This window comes from Etheostoma spectabile, chromosome 4 (assembly GCF_008692095.1).
Source record: "Etheostoma spectabile isolate EspeVRDwgs_2016 chromosome 4, UIUC_Espe_1.0, whole genome shotgun sequence".
Lineage (NCBI taxonomy): Eukaryota > Metazoa > Chordata > Actinopteri > Perciformes > Percidae > Etheostoma > Etheostoma spectabile.
Genome location: NC_045736.1, coordinates 13,161,701 through 13,179,289, shown reverse-complemented (window position 1 = coordinate 13,179,289; position 17,589 = coordinate 13,161,701). Strand labels below are relative to the sequence as shown.

General features: G+C 40.3%; 1 protein-coding gene across 7 annotated transcripts in view; it reads right to left on the bottom strand.

The window, feature by feature from the left end:
* sox13 (SRY-box transcription factor 13) overlaps positions 1-14,888 on the bottom strand; it is a 73,224-nt gene extending 58,336 nt beyond the window's left edge. For 5 of the 7 annotated variants that reach the window (XR_004331747.1, XM_032514197.1, XM_032514202.1 and 2 more), the window contains exon 1: positions 14,520-14,888. The gene's annotated coding sequence lies outside the window, so the exon portion shown is untranslated. Of the gene's footprint in view, positions 1-8,216; positions 8,241-14,519 lie in introns of those variants that run through there. The other 2 variants (XM_032514198.1, XM_032514200.1) reach the window with 2 other exon arrangements.
* Positions 14,889-17,589: the final 2,701 nt, after the last annotated feature.

The window sequence follows — 17,589 nt, the reverse complement described above, 5'->3', positions numbered from 1 at the left end:
TTCTTAAATAAAACCACAAAGACTTTAGTCCGCTGTCAGGAGATCATTACTTTATTTAGATACATTTCTCTCTATGATATTGCATTTTAAGCTCTATCTTGAGTCATAAAGTCAGCCATATATATGTATATAAACTGTGCACTTAAAAAAACTTTCTAAGTGATATCTAAAAGTTTCTAATCTTCCCAGTCAACAGGTGTAAGACTGGAGGGAAGTGCACAGTTCACAGCCTCTCCAGTAAGCAGTGGGCTGCAGCTGCTTTAATGCGATGCTTTCAAGCTCAGCTCAATTTTTAGTAGATCATAGTTTCAGTGACAACGAGATGACAAAACACAGAAGGTATTCTTGATTTACATGGCTCCTTTTTTTACGTTTCGTTATTACTGCATGCGTCTTGTGTCTATAGCCGAGGAACGTGTATTCATAGGTGCTGCAACAAAAAAAACAGAAAGAAAAGTCTTTTCGTTGCTTGAACATCAAACATGTGACTGTAATACTGTATCGGAACACATTTGCAGAAAGATTTAAAAATAAAGCAATGTCAGCCAAACAACAATGAAACTATGAAAACAACTACTTGCTGCTGTTGGTTATTAACTGTGCTTGAAGTATTTGGTTTATGCTGGACATACAGGAAGCTATCAGAACAGCTGTGATGCTCGCTTGCTGCTTGCCGAACGTCTTATCTGGTTTGGTCCAATCATAGGGCAGAAGCCAAAGACAGCAAGATTAAGAGGAAGGCGATACAAACGCAAGGAAGTTGGCGTGCCGCAGATTAGCAAGAAACACTTTTGTTGAGACCGTGATGGACAATGAATGATAAGCCTCACAATACAAACCAAAGAAGGACCCAATGTGTTGCTCCATTGCACTACTAGCAGTCAAAAGCTCTACAAGGGAGCTTTTAGTCAAATTTGACCAACTCGTACATTAATTGAGTAAGACATTTTTGCCACTTTCGTTCTACCCCACTACATTTCAGATGTTGTACATTTTTACTCCCCTACATTTGGGTTCAACAGCTTTGCAAACTAAGATTTCTTCATTCAAAACATATCCTCTTAAAAATACAAAATACAAACCATTGCTATATACAAACTGATCAGTCAACGCCTTCTCATGAATTGGTCCGTTTGATTTTGTACGAAACTGTACGCACAACAAAACTTATGATATCCTACGAATTTAGGAGACTGCCGGCTGGTCATTTGACGTCGGCCGGCTATGAGCTCCATGACGACGAGCGGCAGCTTTGTGACGCCGGCTACAGACCTCCGTTGTATCAGCGGTAGTCGGTGGATCAGTTACCGGAAAATAGGTGACTTTGAGTTGGGTACAAAGCACCGCGAGCTGCCTAGCTGAGTCCACAATATGTGAGCTTTTTGCCGCGATGAAAGTTAAGATTAGGACATAGATTGTTTTTGGATTAAAACCCTCCTAAGGAACACGCATTTCCTGGGTGAAAGGCTTTAGTTTCCCCGGGAAACAAAATCCGCTCTCTGGCTTCAAAGTCCTGTATGTTAAAGGAAGATTCCAGCGCAAAATGAACCTAGGGCTAAATAACATATGTGTGCCGAGTGGATTGTTCTCAGGGATCTGTTTTCATGCTAATCGAATGTGTCTCTTGCTTGAACCAAGCTACCGCTAACCGGTGAATAGCTGCTAACGTTAGCATTGGGTAAAAATTGCTATTTCTGTTCCACTAACAAGGCTTAAAATAGCACCACACACTAACAGTAGCATAATGAGGGGCCCTGCATGTAAACCCGAAGCATTGAGAACTTTGTAAGTCTACAGACAGTTTATTAAAAAGCTAGTTTGTAAGACATTACATCTTGGAAAACAGTCATGACCAGTCGAACGACCAACGTCGTGCAACCAGTAACCAGTAACATAGCTCGAGCAGGGTGTTCGTGGTTCGACTGGTTCAACTGTTTTCCAAGATGGCGCCTGCCATCGATCAACTCAGTAAAGATATGTTATTAACCCCTAGCTTCATTTTGTGCCGAAGTTGCCCTTGAACGCCCACCCATCCACCTCCCTACGCGGCCAACCGCGTTCTTGTACATCGGCTGCCAATGTAGTGAATAGTAGTGTGGTGTTAAGATAAGATTTCTTTAATCGACTAACCCCATCCTCACCTCCCCGACTACCCCCATCCCATCCTCCTCCAATACACTTCATAAGCCTCTCTCTCTCTCTATCTATCTCTAGCTCTCTCTCCCTAAGATGTATAAATAGGCTAATGACACAACTGTGCCCTTCACAAAGACACTGAGGAGAGAAAAAAGAGAGGAGAACCGGACTCTGGCTTCAGTCATGGCCTATTCATGCTTTTCAGAAGCACAGGTTAAAAAGCAGCCATCTCTCTCTCTCTCTCTCTCTCTCACACACAGGTCGGCTATTGTGGCGACTAGCGAAAGGCTACTGTGGCATTTATCAGAGAGGAGGAGGAGGAGGGGAGAGAAGACAAAACATACTTCCAATAAAGAGATAGAACAAGAGAAAGGGAAGAAAGGATGTGTATGAAGGCCACTTTTTTCTCTTCCTTCACAAAAGCCCCCCACCCCCACCCCCACTCCCTTTCCACCCCCTACTCCTTCAGGCTAGCTCAGACAAAGGAGGCCTGACTCTCACAATGTGCTCCCTTCTTTAGCCCGGCACACTTTATATCCTCACTCCATTCACTGCGGCTTCTTGAGAGCAACCATGTGTGCACGACATATGTATGTGTGTGTGTGCGTGCACGTGTGTGTTTTATGGAGTTTGTAACGGTGTTAGGGGGGGTCTATGTTTGCCGAGGGTCTTAAAGACCAAGGGGCCAGGGCTGTGAGGTGTTACTATGGAAACGCCTTTGAGCAGTAAGGAGCACAACAGGTGATTCTGCTGAGGGCCTGTTCGTCTCAGCATTGAGAGACCGCAGGAGGTCTTTGCTGTGTGTGTGTGTGTGTGTGTGTGTGTGTGTGTGTGTGTGTGTGTGTGTTTCACAGGTATAGCTGCTTATACCACGGACAACTTTGTGCCAAAGGTCTTAACCAGCTCCAATAAGCCGGAGATCATGTCTGAAGTTGCTGGCTGACCTCAGTAATGACACGCCGCCCGGCTCCGCACACGGCTCTGACGACACAGCGCATGTCTGCATAGCCCGAAAAAAAAGGAAGACGCAGGAAGAACACTGGTGGAAAAGATAAATAAATAATCCATTGCATCTTTTGTTGGTGCTTATAAAAGCACCAACAAAAGAGTCAATGTCAAGAGCTATTCAAGTCAAGAAGTAGAAAGATGAAAGCAGGGCCGGATGCTCACCACTCTTTGTCGTTTTCGGCTGCAGCGTAAAAGGCTCTCGAAACCTGCTCATCACCAAACAGCAGACACACACAGTTAGAGGCTGGCTGGTAAACAAAGTCGAACATTTAGCAGCTAAAGAGACGGATACTTCCCTCAGGAGTTGGTAGACACCAAAAGACCAAAAACAAGAGCTAAAAGAGAGTGATTGTTGGACTATTGGCGCTTACCTTAATCTTTAAAGTAGTGCTGTCAAACAATTAAAATATTTAATCACGATTAATCACATTAATACGTATGCTAGTTTATAAAACACTAAACGGTTTAGGGCCAAAATACAAATACATTTCTGATCCGCTACTACACTATGACCCCCCCCCCCCCAGACCTCTCAGGTGGTCTGGGACAGGTCTACTTTCTGTCCCCAGAGTCAGAACTAAACAGGGTGAAGCAGCATTCAGTTTCTATGCTCCTCATATCTGGAATAAACTCCCAGAAACCTGTAGATCCGCTGCTACTCTCAGTTCTTTTAAATCAAGGCTGAAGACCTTTCTTTTTGATGTTGCCTTTCTTTAAATGACTGTTCATTTCTTTAATGTTTAATTTCTTATACTGCACTGTAACTTTTATTCTTGTGTTTTATCTGTTTTTATTTTTTAACTGTTTTTGTGTAAAGCACTTTGAATTGCCCTGTTGCTGAAATGTGCTCTACAATAAAGCTGCCTTGCCTAATGTCATAGTTAACTCGCAATTAATAGCAATTAATCACACATTGTAATCTTTTTCTAAATGTCCTTTGATTTTTTTTGTCTTATTTTTTCTCATTTTAACGCTCTTATCAACATGGAAGAGTGGCTCAGCTTGCTTTGTGCAAATGTTTTTTTTTTATTGAAAACAACATTGGCATATAGCCCACTGTAGTGTTCAATTTCACACTATCGTTATCACTTGGAGTAAATAATCTCTCACACAATGTAACACTGTCCATCAATTAAAGGGGACTGGCATCAGCTGTGTGCTTGGCCATCAAGCGGTCTTTCAGACTGGACGTGCTGCGATGATCGCTCAGTTCACAACAACAACACACACAGATCATGGTCTGGTTAATGGAACATTTGGCAACTTTTCCACTCATAACTTAACGTTACTACTCTTTGGCCGGCTCGCAAGCCCAAACGGCGTGTGTGTTGTTTGGTTTCCGGTCTAGCTAGATCCGATGTGGTGTTGTAGCTTTGCTAACGTTACTAGTTGTTGTAACAGGAGGTGTTAAAATGACAACGTTTGCTAGGTCAAATAGAACATCAATCTTGCGATTAAAAATTGACGCCGTTAAAATGGGTTTGCTTTGACGCCGTTAATAACAGGTTTAACTGACTGCACTGATATAAAGACGTGCATCTTCAGTAGGGGACCGATGGGGTTGGGGTTGACTGAAGCAGACAAGGTGGAGATGTACTGTATGTTACTGGCTCAGCTCAGCTGTACATCTAAAAACAAAGCAAAGCAAGGTGGTGGAAAGGCCCTGGCCCTCTAAGTAAGGGATAATGTAGAACGAGCCAACCCCGACAGGGTGATCAGGACTTGAATCAGCCCGGCTTATTCCATGGCTACTTACCAAATAAATCAATAATTTGACGCAAATCATTGATTTAAACGGGAGTTTATTAATTTATATGATGATATGATTGTATTGTTCTATTGGAACCTTCCGTTTCTACGGTTGGAATCCTACGTCCATAGCAACGTTAACTCTGTAGCTGTTTAATTTAATAAAACTCTGCGTCTATTACTCCACACCCCCTTACGGGCTGAGGTAGCAGTCGTATATTTTATGGTGTGCTTAGCTGAAGCGGTGTAGTGAGCTAGCTAGCGGGCTGTCGGCTGCTCTAATTCACATTAAACTGAACATTTCTGTTGGAATATTTCGGTATTCATTCATTTCGTTTCTGTTTCGCACAAGCGCTGCATGTTGACACCACACACACACACACAACACACAACACACACACACACACACACACACACACACACACACACACACACACACACACACACACACACACACAAAGTTAACGTTAAACATGTGTAGGTAAGCTAACCATTTAGCGTAGTTGTCCCTACGGCTGTTACTGTGTAGCGATCATAGACGGTATATAAAGATGCAGCCATTTAATAAATGAAACTCACGTTTATTACAGGTCATCATTCCCAATTCTGACTTTAACAGCAGTCCCTAGAGTTTATGATGTCGTCTTTGTAACCGATTAAGCATGTGGTTAGACAATATAAAGTGTGATCCTCAACGGTTGTTTAGTATTATTCTATATTCCTAGAGAAAATGTATTACCTACTTTTATGCTTTTTAATATTGATGCCTTTTCTTGTAAAACACTACTAAAAAAGTCCATAGTTTTGTAGTTTGTAGAGAAGGATCCCCATGCTTCACACAGTCAGTCTGTTAAAGGCCACTTACTGAAACTTATCTCCGTGGTTGATTCACCATTCGGACAGTTTTTGACTAACATTCGCAGAATTTTAGTTTTTGGGTTTGTGACTTTGTATATGCTCGTATACAGCCCTCCAGGGCTTCACCACTGCCACACAATCTACCATCAATCTGTAATTTTGTTTTTTTGACACAATGAGATATAGGCCTACCATAGATCATGCATTTTCTGTTCATTTCCCTGTTGATTTTATAGGTTTCGACAGGCATTATTTGAATTGAGATCTTGAGTATAGCGGAAGAGGATGGAGACCGAGATATCTCACTGTCTCAGTGCATAGGACATAAAAGTAAGCGCATGATTTTCAAGACGTTATCATGCAGATGTGGTGAGCGGGAGATTAAAAATGCAGAAAAGCTGCTGCTATATTGTCTGAAGTCTGTCAGAAACATGTTTTACTTAGGCTACTTTCTTTTTCCTAGAAATGTTCCAATACCATTTTTTTCCTTCCTGATACCAAGTCATATCCCTAAACTTGCGTAGCGATCGATACCAAGTACCAATCTGAGACCAGCGTGTCTTTATAGCCTGTAGCCCTTTTTAATGATATTGCATTTTAAGCTCTATTTCTAATTTTTTTTTTTAACCCTGTATAAATGTGAAGCGATTGCTATCGATGTACAGCCAGGCTTGGGTTAAACCCTTTGTAAAACATTAACAAATACAGAGAATGATTGCTATAGAACTTTCTTTCAACTTTTTTTTTTTCAGTGCTACATTTTGGTAATGGATCGGTTCGTAGACTCACATACTCGCTGATACTGACACCAGCATTTTAGCATCGGTAGCGGTACCGGAACAACTCTACCTTTTTCCATTTATTATTAGGTACTGAAAGATATCAAATGCCTAAAAGCGCCAATTATTAAAAGTCACATCATAGTCAAACAAGCAACCAACTTATACAAAGCAGGCACAGAATGGCCTACTGTGGCTTTAGATATCACTGATTTTTTATGAAAATGCAAATCATGCCACTGGACTGCTGTCAAAACAAACGGTCTCTGGTCATTTGCAAATGACACACACATGCATACACAAACACAAACACACAGGTGTAGAGTGGGAGTGTTGTGTTATATAATAAAATATATTCAATTAACTTTTCAACTTAAGGTTTGACATGAACAGAGCGGAGTTGTTTGCGCCCAAAAGTTCATGTAAATGAACCAGGAAACTGGTATGTTTTTATTTGTGCTTGCAGGGCTCATGTATCAATAGCGTGTCTGTGATGCGTGTGTGTTCATTATCAACACAGAACTAAACAAATCGGCTCGAAAAAGGGATCTTCAGGGATGAACAAAAAAACATCTGTTTGTGCGCGCCTCACTGATGGCAATGCAAATCTGTTGGTTAACGCTGGAAAAGTCATAAAAGAAGCTGAAATATATTTAAAAAAAGACAACCAGAGCCTCTAGGCTTTTTCTTTTTGTTGTCATTGTGGAATGTCAAATTCTTTAACATGTCTCCATGACTCCATCCAACTGAATCACACTAAAAAATAATTAATTAAAGCTGTACATGAGTATCATGACCATAGCAACACAAAATCCTCTCATGAGATTTTATATATTTTTTTTTTTCTCTTGAAAGGCTCTTTAAATTAAGAGGCAGATTCTAGTCCCATATAAACTTGCTCATTCATGTCTTGTAACAATACGGGGCCGTTATGTGACGAGCATAACGGGAACAGTGAGACAAAAGAAACCTGTAGTTATAGACCAACATCAGAATTAAAAAAAAGAAAAAGAACACATACTTCCCAACAAAAGCTTCCCATTCAACTCTATATTTAATGAAACACACCTTAGTCCTGTAGGAGCTTGTATTTTGACATTGCGTGCCGAATGAACACACATGCATTTAATACAGGCGTGCACACGCATAGGAAAGAGTTCAGAAAACTCAAGTGGTTTCTTTTCGGTTTTTCTTCTTGGGGATTAGAAAGTGTTCAAAAAGGGGTTGACAAATGCAGGGCGGCGTTCCAAAAATGCTTCCGTTCTTTCTCCTTCAAAACTGATTTACAGCTGTTGATAAATAGCCTGCCGTGGTTGAAAGCGCGGGCTTTATTACCACAGTATTGTGAGCTTATGACAGCATTCATGGACGAGTGAGTGCACATCCGAAGCACACCTGGCAGAACGTAAATGCACTTTGCAACGGCGCATGCAGGACAGAATGAGATCTACCGAATGTCATTCAAAATCACTGATTAATCTTCAGCTGTATAGAACAGAAACCTAAACATGTGAATACTGCATTACAGTTGGTGCACACACAGACGCGCACACACACTCACACATACACACTGTTCAACAGTGCATCTGCCTCAGAAACAAACACGTGAAAGGAGATATTCAACCTTGCCAGCAGAGGCAAACACATTCCACTCATATCATGCTGCACATAAACCAGGAATCTTACCTTGAAGGTGTGTGTAGATGCTTGCAGGGATGTGTGTGTGTAGCTGCTGATGTCTCTAGGTGTCTCTGAAAGTGGCCCACAACCAGTGTAAGACTTTTACTTTTAGTTTAACACCCGCCCAGCGTGAGCCACAGTATGTGTGTGTGTGGTGGTGTGTGTGTGGGGGGGGGGGGGGGGGACTTTTTTTTTTCTTCCTCAATGAAGGCAACAGGTGGAAAGTGTCTTTAAAAAGTGCCAGAAGGAGATGTTAAGATGAGGCAACAGGAATTAAAGAAGCTGTCCACCTCTGTGATTCCTTCACACATCTCCACTTAGTATTACCGCTCACTCTCGCCTTGTTAGCTTCAAAGATAAAAACAGAAAAGAAAAATGAAGACAAGGTGCGTCTTCTTAAAGGGTGACCGAGATGCTCTCACGTCAGTCAGTTTCCATAAGAAAGAAAAAAAGAAACCACTCTCAGCGCTTACATTAAATTTGGTCTTTGTGATACGGATGTAAAGAATCATTAAATACTACATGTTCGGGGTCATATTGGCTTAATGGGAGGAGAGCAGGTAAAATTTCCCTGAATATGAATCTATTCATCTGCTTTTTAACCCTCATGTTGTCCTTGGGTCAAATTGACCCGTTTTCCTATATCAATGTTCTTTTAAATTACCCAAAATAACATGATTGATTCCACGCAACGCTCTTTGCCAAGTACAAATCTCTACTTTCATTCATTTTGGGACGTCTTTTTCAATTTTATATAATTTGAAAAAAATTAAAGTGTTTTTGAAATAGTATTGAGTAAAAGTTGACATATTCCAGTCGGTGATTATCCATCAACATCCATTCCTTTAGTTTTAGTCTAAATAATTTCAAATTTTTGCTTTTTTAACTCAAACATTAGGTAAAATTTCCTATAAATGAGCTTCATTGACCATAACTTTCAAAAAATAACTGTAAAACTAAAGTTAATAAGTCAGTGTTACGTAGTGTTAAACGTCAAAAAAGTGACAAAACAGAGAAAAAAATGACAAAAACGTAAGAAAAAGTTAAAAACATTGCTAAAAATCGTCAACAAAATTGATGATTTTCAGTTCTGACGGGAAGACAACACAAGGGTTAAGTCCCAGAGTAGAAGAGAAAGACGTTTACCACCTTTGTCTGAATAGAAGCCGGTGTTCAGACTATTAATTCATAACTGACACCACAATACGCTGCATCAAACTAACACCGCAGCTCCACAGCATCTCAGAGCAAAACAGCGTCACAGCTCGGAAGAACAGCAGCAACTGCCGATTGATTTCAGAATCATTTTCCGTGAATTCTCAAAGTACAGAGATAAGCACTGTCAGAATTTCCCAGAAGCAAAGGTGACACATTAAAAAGATTGAAAACAAAAGCAGAAGATGCTCACATTTGTGAAGCAAAAAAAGAGAAATGCAGCCATTGTTGCTTTGAAATTGACAAATGAGTTGCGGTTAAATTTTCTGTTCATTGATTCATCAACCGAATCACATGCAACAACGGCAATACTGCTGGTCTGCTGACAATGTTAGCAGCACAATATCGACTCAAAACTCAAAAGGTTTTGGCTTAAAATAACTTAACACTGTTACTGTATTCAAGTTACGAAAGTAGAGAAGGATTGTAAGAACTGGAGAGACCGCTCCATTGCTTTATGTTGCAATATAACAGGCATTATTTAACACAAAAAAAACAAAAAACTTGAAATTAAAATACTTTCTTCAATGCATTTGACGATGAATTTGCGTCTAAAATATGTAGATGTGGAAACGTGTTACTGCTTATGTGTCTTAACTGGATTTTATTCATGCTTTTTTGTAGCGTGTGGCAGTCTTAGCTTTGTGTATATATGTATGTATGTATGTAAGATTTGGTTAAATAAAAAAGAAAACGAATTTAGCACTGTTCGGAAAAAAATATATCATTAAAATATTAAAAGTTTCACAAATACATGCAAAAGTTACATTTAAAAAAAGTTCACAATTAGTACTATCAGTTCATTTTTCAATTATTTTTTCTAAGTTGACATCTTCAGATGTTATGTTTTGTCAGACAAAACAGAGAAAAGCAGCAAATCGTCCACTGCAGAAGACGTTTGGAAGTTTCCTCAAAAAAGTGACTCAGGCAATGATTGGACTGTTAGTGATTATCGTCAATGAACTGTTTCAGCTAAAAAAAATTAGAATTTGCTACGTAGTAATGTATTTATAAGGAATATATATATATATATATATATATATATATATATATATACATACATACATAGATACACATATATACTTTATGTAAAGTAAGCAGAGAAATAAGTACATTGCATGAGATAAATAATGAAAAGTTGAAGTTTCTGTCAGAGATGTCACACCAGGATAAAACTGTCGCCTGTCAGCGAGTTTATCAGTCAGTCAGTCAGTCAGTCAGTCAGTCAGTCAGTCAGTCAGTCAGTCAGTCAGTCAGTCAGTCAACCAGCGGAGTCTTTCAACGTTCAGTTCTTGTGATTCTCCCAAAGGAGAAAATGCAGCCCGAGGGTTTTATTTAAAGAGATCATAAGGCTTCCCTGAACCCAGCATTGTTCTGTGTGATTGGCTTGGCCTCACACTGTGCTAAAGGAGAGGCTGAGGAGTGCGCACGCACACACACACACACACACACACGCATGCACACACACACACACACGCACACGCACCATTATTCTCCCATTGTGGCGTTTCTCTGTGGACTCCTGGTTCAATAGGATTCAGAGAACAATGTCGAGAGGATATAGGAGGTCAGGTGGAGAGAGGGGAAAAAAACCTTGTCTGCTCTGCTGTCCTTATGGAGACGTCTGATGTATAGGAAATGGTAGGCACACACCCCACACACACACACACACCCACACACACCACACACACACACACACACACACACACACACACACACACACACACAACACACACACACACCACACACACACCACACACACACACACACACACACACACACACACAACACACACACACACACACCAACAACACACCTCTCTCACTTTAACACTCAACACATCATTTAGAACACAATGTCACAAATTCAAAAGTCTAATATAATTATGAAAAATGTTTCAAAAATAATGCAAGGCTAGGTAACAAGTATGGTGGAGTCCATTACTATCTACATCGGAACGCTGTGGAGTGCATTATAGCGATTATACCATGGGTGGAGAAGCTCTACAAAAACATCATCATTCCTCCATGTCAACCCATGGCCGGGTTGGTTCTTATATTGTTGAGGCCGACATCGATATTGGTGTTTGGGAGTTTAAAAAAAACAATGACGATATATCGATATACATATATTTGTTTCACAATAACACATAACATAAACAATCAATCTTGATATGGATCCTTTACATTTCTTTTTTAAATTGTGACCAGGTCACATACAAATAGGAACATTGAACACTGTAAACAAACAACCGATACCAATATTTACGTAGTGAGTTAATATCGGACAATTAATGGGCCTGGTTGATTAATCGGTCTAGCTCTAATTAGCATCACTATTCAGATACAACGCTAACCGTCCCAATTTCCTAAAAACTAAACACCCGGAGATCTTGGAAAAAGCCAGAGGGTTGTTTAAGGCACTTGCTGCAGACACTTGCTGCGTTTTTGTGGACTCAAATCCCAAGATAAAAAAAAAAAAAAATCATCATCACATGACAAGGAACAACCAACCAAGCTGAAATCTTTCCTTTCATCGGTGAAAATCACATTGCAGGGCTCCCCAGAGCTTTACGATGTGTTCCATCAACAATATTCTAATAACCACTTAAAATATCAAGGATTTCTAGCTATGCTAGTTTATGTTAAGATGTTAGATGTTAGATGTCAATGATGCAGTTAGCTCGTTATGACGGCTAAGCAACGTCTCCGCACCCTTTAAAGTCGGCACAATAGTCGGCACCCAACGCCCGCCTCGTGTTCTTCAGACGATAAAAGACGCGGTATGTGCGTTAGGCCTAACATCACTTACTACAGTTCTGAAGGTATTTCCAGAATCCTCTAATCTCCTAATCTCTCTCCTAATCATGTGGATGGAAAAGTGTTGCTATGCCAGTAGCAGAAATGACATATGTCAGCAATCAAGCAAAATTGACGCATTCAAAATATATAGTTTTAGAAAGAAACAATGATATATATTAAATATTACAGACTATTTAAACTTTGGTTTATGTCATACAAATTGAGAAAGGAAATGCGATGTGTTTGCATTTGGGAAAAGATGCACTAATTGGGAAATGGGTTAGATATTTTGGGTTAGATATTTTAGATATAGATATTTTTTATCAAGCAGTGGATGGAATATTTGTCTCTTTCAGAAAAGTTCTTGAAGGAGTTGATTGACGCTTTCAGAACAGCAGTAAGTGTTGCTGAACGACAGATATTTTTGGGGGATATTGGATGCACAGTTCTGTGACTTGAATGTTACGGTGACACATGGAGGGGAAACAAGCGGGGACAAACTTTGTTAGTGAGTTCACTGGTAAAGATGCATGGAAGTACCGTAGCCATGATCACCTGGAGCTAAATAAAAATAAAAAACACTTGACTTAAAACGGTCCTGATGTAGGGTTTGAACAGACAACTGCATGGCCAAACATGGCTACGATGTAAGACATGTTGGCACTCACCCTGACCGACAGACAGACAGACAGAGACGGAGAGAGAGAGAGAGAGAAAGAGAGAGAGAGAGAGAGACAGAGAGAGAGAGAGTGAGAGAGAGTGAGTGCCGGGGTTACCTTTCGTCCTACATGAACCCATTCACCTGAGAAGACAAAGCTCCAAAAGAGAGAGAAGGGGGAGGGGAGGTGTGGAGGTGAAGGGTGAAACGCCAAACCACTCCTTTAGACTATCCTGCGTGTGTGTGTGTGTGTGTGTGTGTGTCAGAATGAGAGAGAGAGAGAAAGCAGGTATATTTGCTTTGCAACTGCACTGCTCCGTCTTGTTCTCACTGTGGAGATCAAAGAGCATTATGGGAGTGTGTGCATGCAGGTTGCAGATTATACAGATGCAGCATTAGTGTCCTTCTCACATGGCCCGAAAAAAAAAAAGAAACAAAAAGAAAGAAAGACAGAAAAGGAAAGAAAGGAAGGAAGGAAAGGACAAGAAAAGGAGAGGTGGCAGCCGTAGGGGTGTATGAAGATGGGAGCGAAGAGTGAAGAAAGAAAGAAAGAAGATTGACAAAAAAGAAAGGTCAGGGACTCCCCACTGACAGACAGCTTTGTATGCATCCAGCCACTGTAAAGACACGCACACGCACACGCACACGCACACACACAACACACACACACACACACACACACACACACACACACACACACACAACTTCACCCTTGAGTAATGCCACAAGCTTAACATACTTTATAGTACTGTCCACACGTCCCACTGGCGGTATCCTTAACTGTCTGTCTCACTATGATCAACATTAAACCACAGATATTATTTCTAACCTTGTCACATGCCCAGGACCCCCCCCCCCCCCCCAAAGGCTTTCAAAGGACCCTTGTGTGCTGGGCCCCCAGGCACCACTGCCCCACAATGCTCCCACGCATCAAATACTGTATGTAGATTAGGACTACACATCATCATTTCATCCGAGCCTTATATAAACATACATTTACACTTACAGAAAAACTGACAAGATGATATCCGAGTGCTCCGTTTGTGTTTTTTGTTTTTAAATTTAAACTTTACTTTACTCTAAAACTTCTAATTCTTCCATTGCGCTCCTAAACTTTAGCGAATCAGCTGAAGTGAACAAAAAAAAGATGGTGTTGACGCCTCTACCTATTCTCAGTGAACCTGCTGATATCTGCTCATTTGCATCTGCCCACAGAGCTGACATCATCATCATCATCATCATCATCATCATCTCCCTCTACTCGATAATTGTGTACTACTGCCAGCCGTCAGCCTCTGTTCAGTGGCACATTCAAAGAGGGACAACATTTTTTAAATGTCACAAGAAAGAGTGAAAGACAGTGAAAGAGTGGAGCTGCTGGTGGAGAGGAACTGAATCTTACAGTAAATTGGATGTGTTTGAATGATTAGAGGACGGCAGGAATTGAAGTTACAATAGCCTATCACAGATCCACACATGACACTTGTGAGACGTTTGGAAGTTTTGAAAGCGAAATGTTGCGTGGCACTAAAACCTCCAGTGAGTTGTGCAGCCTAATGTCTGCAGATTAACTGTTGTTGTTTTTTACGTGTTAAGCGTGTGTGACACCGATATGTGATCAAAGCTTTCACTCACCAGTCCCGGTGCGCCCTGAGCTCTCCACGCGAACACACACACACAAAACACACACACACACACACACACACACACACACAAAAACTTCCGTCCTCCTCTTCTTCCTCTCCCGCTTTAATTCCTCAACGCATTAAACGCACAGTGGTTTTGAGACAGAGGTGGCTCCGTACATGTGTTGACTTCTCTGCTCCCGGTCCTTCAGAGTGGCCGGTCAGTGGTGGATGTTGGTAAGATGACTGCGCGGGGGGGGGGGGGGGGGAGGAGAGGAGAGAGAGCGAGAGAGAGAGAGAGAGAGACGCGGATACTGCTGCGATGCGTAAACGTTTTGGAGACAGAGCGCGCACCCTACTCACTCACTCCCGGTGCCTTTGGATCCATCTGCTGCTCTGGGTTTCCAAACAGTCGCCGTCCACACAGCGCCCTCCCGCTCACCTCCCACTTAAAGGGAGAGGGACTGATTTCCAGGTGACATGGACGGAGGGAGGGAAATAAATAAATAACCCCAAACTATTATATGTCACTGACTTCTTATCATATGTAGGCTGCACACAAATCTTCTCTTCGCCTCCTTTATATCCATAACAACTATCTCTTGTAGACATTTACTTTAGTTGAGTTCAATTCACTCTGCTACTAAGATGGATATGGATATACATGTATGCGACTTTCTACCAATAGGTCTTATTTCCATTACCCACTAATTCTTTTTGGGGTTTTTTGTTCTGTTTATAAATTGCCCCAATCACAAGTTCCCAATACTCTTGATGACGTCTTTAAATGTCTTAGGGACTGTATGAAAATTAGTAGTTGTTGGGGAGGTCATATATTCAAATTTTAGCTCAGCCTTCCCTTGTATTATGTGATATATGAAAAAGAAATGGAGATAGTTGCACTTTGTTGTCTGTTAACCAAAGTTGTTTAAAATCCCTTATTGTATGTGGAAAACAAAAGTGTTTATCATCTTCTAAAGTAATTGAAGCTTTTCTTCTCAGTTGTACCAACTCCGTTATATTATTGTAAGATATTATTTTAAGAAGGTTTTAAGCTGGAAGGGGTTTTTCTGGATTCTTTCTTTCTTAAGTCTGTGAGGTCCAATGAAAATATGAACAAAGTTGGGGGGGGTATAAGAACAAAATTCAGCCACCCCTCCCCCAGTAATTTTCACACATTCCCTTATTTTGTCTCACCCACAGCCCCAAACCCCCAAAATATCCAGTCTACAACAATGTTACAGAGAAAAGCAGCAATTCTTGTGGAGAAGTTGGAATTAAAATGTTGTTTTTGTTTCTTGATGAATGCCGTGAATGATGAAAAAAATCCTCAGAGTAAGCAAAAAAATAGTCTGTAGATCAACTAATGGATTAATCAGCTGTTAAGTTCATCTCATGTGACTGATTGACCTCTTAATGATTCAGTTCTATCAAATTATCATCGTAGTTTGTATTGTCTCCACACCGTTTTAGTATCATTTAGCTACAGTTATGAGATGTTCACCAAAACATCTATCACCACTCATATACTGGAGAGATGAATTTGAGATGAATTGAATTTGTGCTGCGTGAATCAACAAAACAAATGACCTTTGACAAACTCAACAGCAATGTCTCTTTCCAGGAAATATGTCCCCAAAAAGAGTGACACACCAAGGAGATCGTCAGACGTCCTTCCTCTCATCCGATCGGTCCACACGCCCAAAATGGCGTTCGAATGTTCCCCTTTAAAAAACAAAAATCATTTGAAAGAAAACTTTTATCAAGAGTAATTGTTTTTTTTTCGCCACAAACAGGCGAGATACTTTTTTTTCAAATATTATTTAATGCAAGTTCTATTTCCCTTTCATTATATTGATGTTGCAGCAACACTCTCAGTGACTAATTGTCCAAAACATGGGTTTAAACAACTTTTTTTTGTGTAAAATTCAAGCTCTTCATTCCTTTTAGCTTTCAATGTCCCACAAATATAGGGGGAAACAACTTTTAAACAGTATGACAGCATTGCGTAAAATACTCTGCATGGTATTCTGCATGGTTTTTCAGATACTTACACTGAATGATGCATTAAAACTCCAAATCGTGTTTTATATGGCTGCACCAAATGAAAATATTACCGGTCAAAAGTATGGGGTCATTTACAAATTTACATTCCACTCAATTATAGACAGAATACCAGCTGATCTGAGGGGGGGGGGGGGGGGGGGGGGGGGCTGATCTTAAATGTAATATCTACATCGCCCATGATCAGCAACCATTCATCCAATGTTCATTGATATGTTCATCATCATTTAAAAAAAACTAAATGAGATAACATTGGAGAAGCCTTTTGCAATTATGTAAGCACATAATGTAATCTGAAAACTGCCCTGGTTAAAAAAACAAGGCAACTGATCTCCGTCTGTTTATAATGGAGTGCAATGGAAATTTCTAAGTGACCCCAAACTTTTGACCGGTAGTGTACAGTACGTTTTTTAGATTTTTTCACAAATAGGATTTTTGGACAATTTGGAGCCCAATGTTATTATTGAGTCCTATAGTTTTACATGTCTGTTAAAACTTCAATGGACTGAATTATATGTTTTCTGCTCAGACTGTTTACGGAGCGTTATTATAAGTTGGCCATTTATGCCAAAATCCTACAAAAACACTTCCCAAGAAATCCCAAGAAATTGTACTTTTACATTAGTGTCTTGGACTTTTTGTGGAAACAAGTTAGAGACGGGTTCATCTTGGGTGTTAAAGGGCACATTGTTCGGTTTGTACCGCGGTTCAGGAGTCATAGTTTGGTACAGTGGAAAAAAAACAAATGCGTAAGCATACAATACTTTCCATTTATTTATTTGCAAGTGGCAAAGACACACAAAGTCATCTCGCTGGGGGGTGACGTAGCATTTGGTATGACGTTACAATTTTCATTATAAAAATAAGGAACATTTCAAACGTAATTACATTGAACATACACATACAAAAGGCAATAGGTCAAAATAGGCTCTAAAACTCTTCTCTTATGCTATGAAAATTAAAAATACCACAATACATAAAACAATTTAAAAAAAACGTGCATTGGGAGGAGTGTT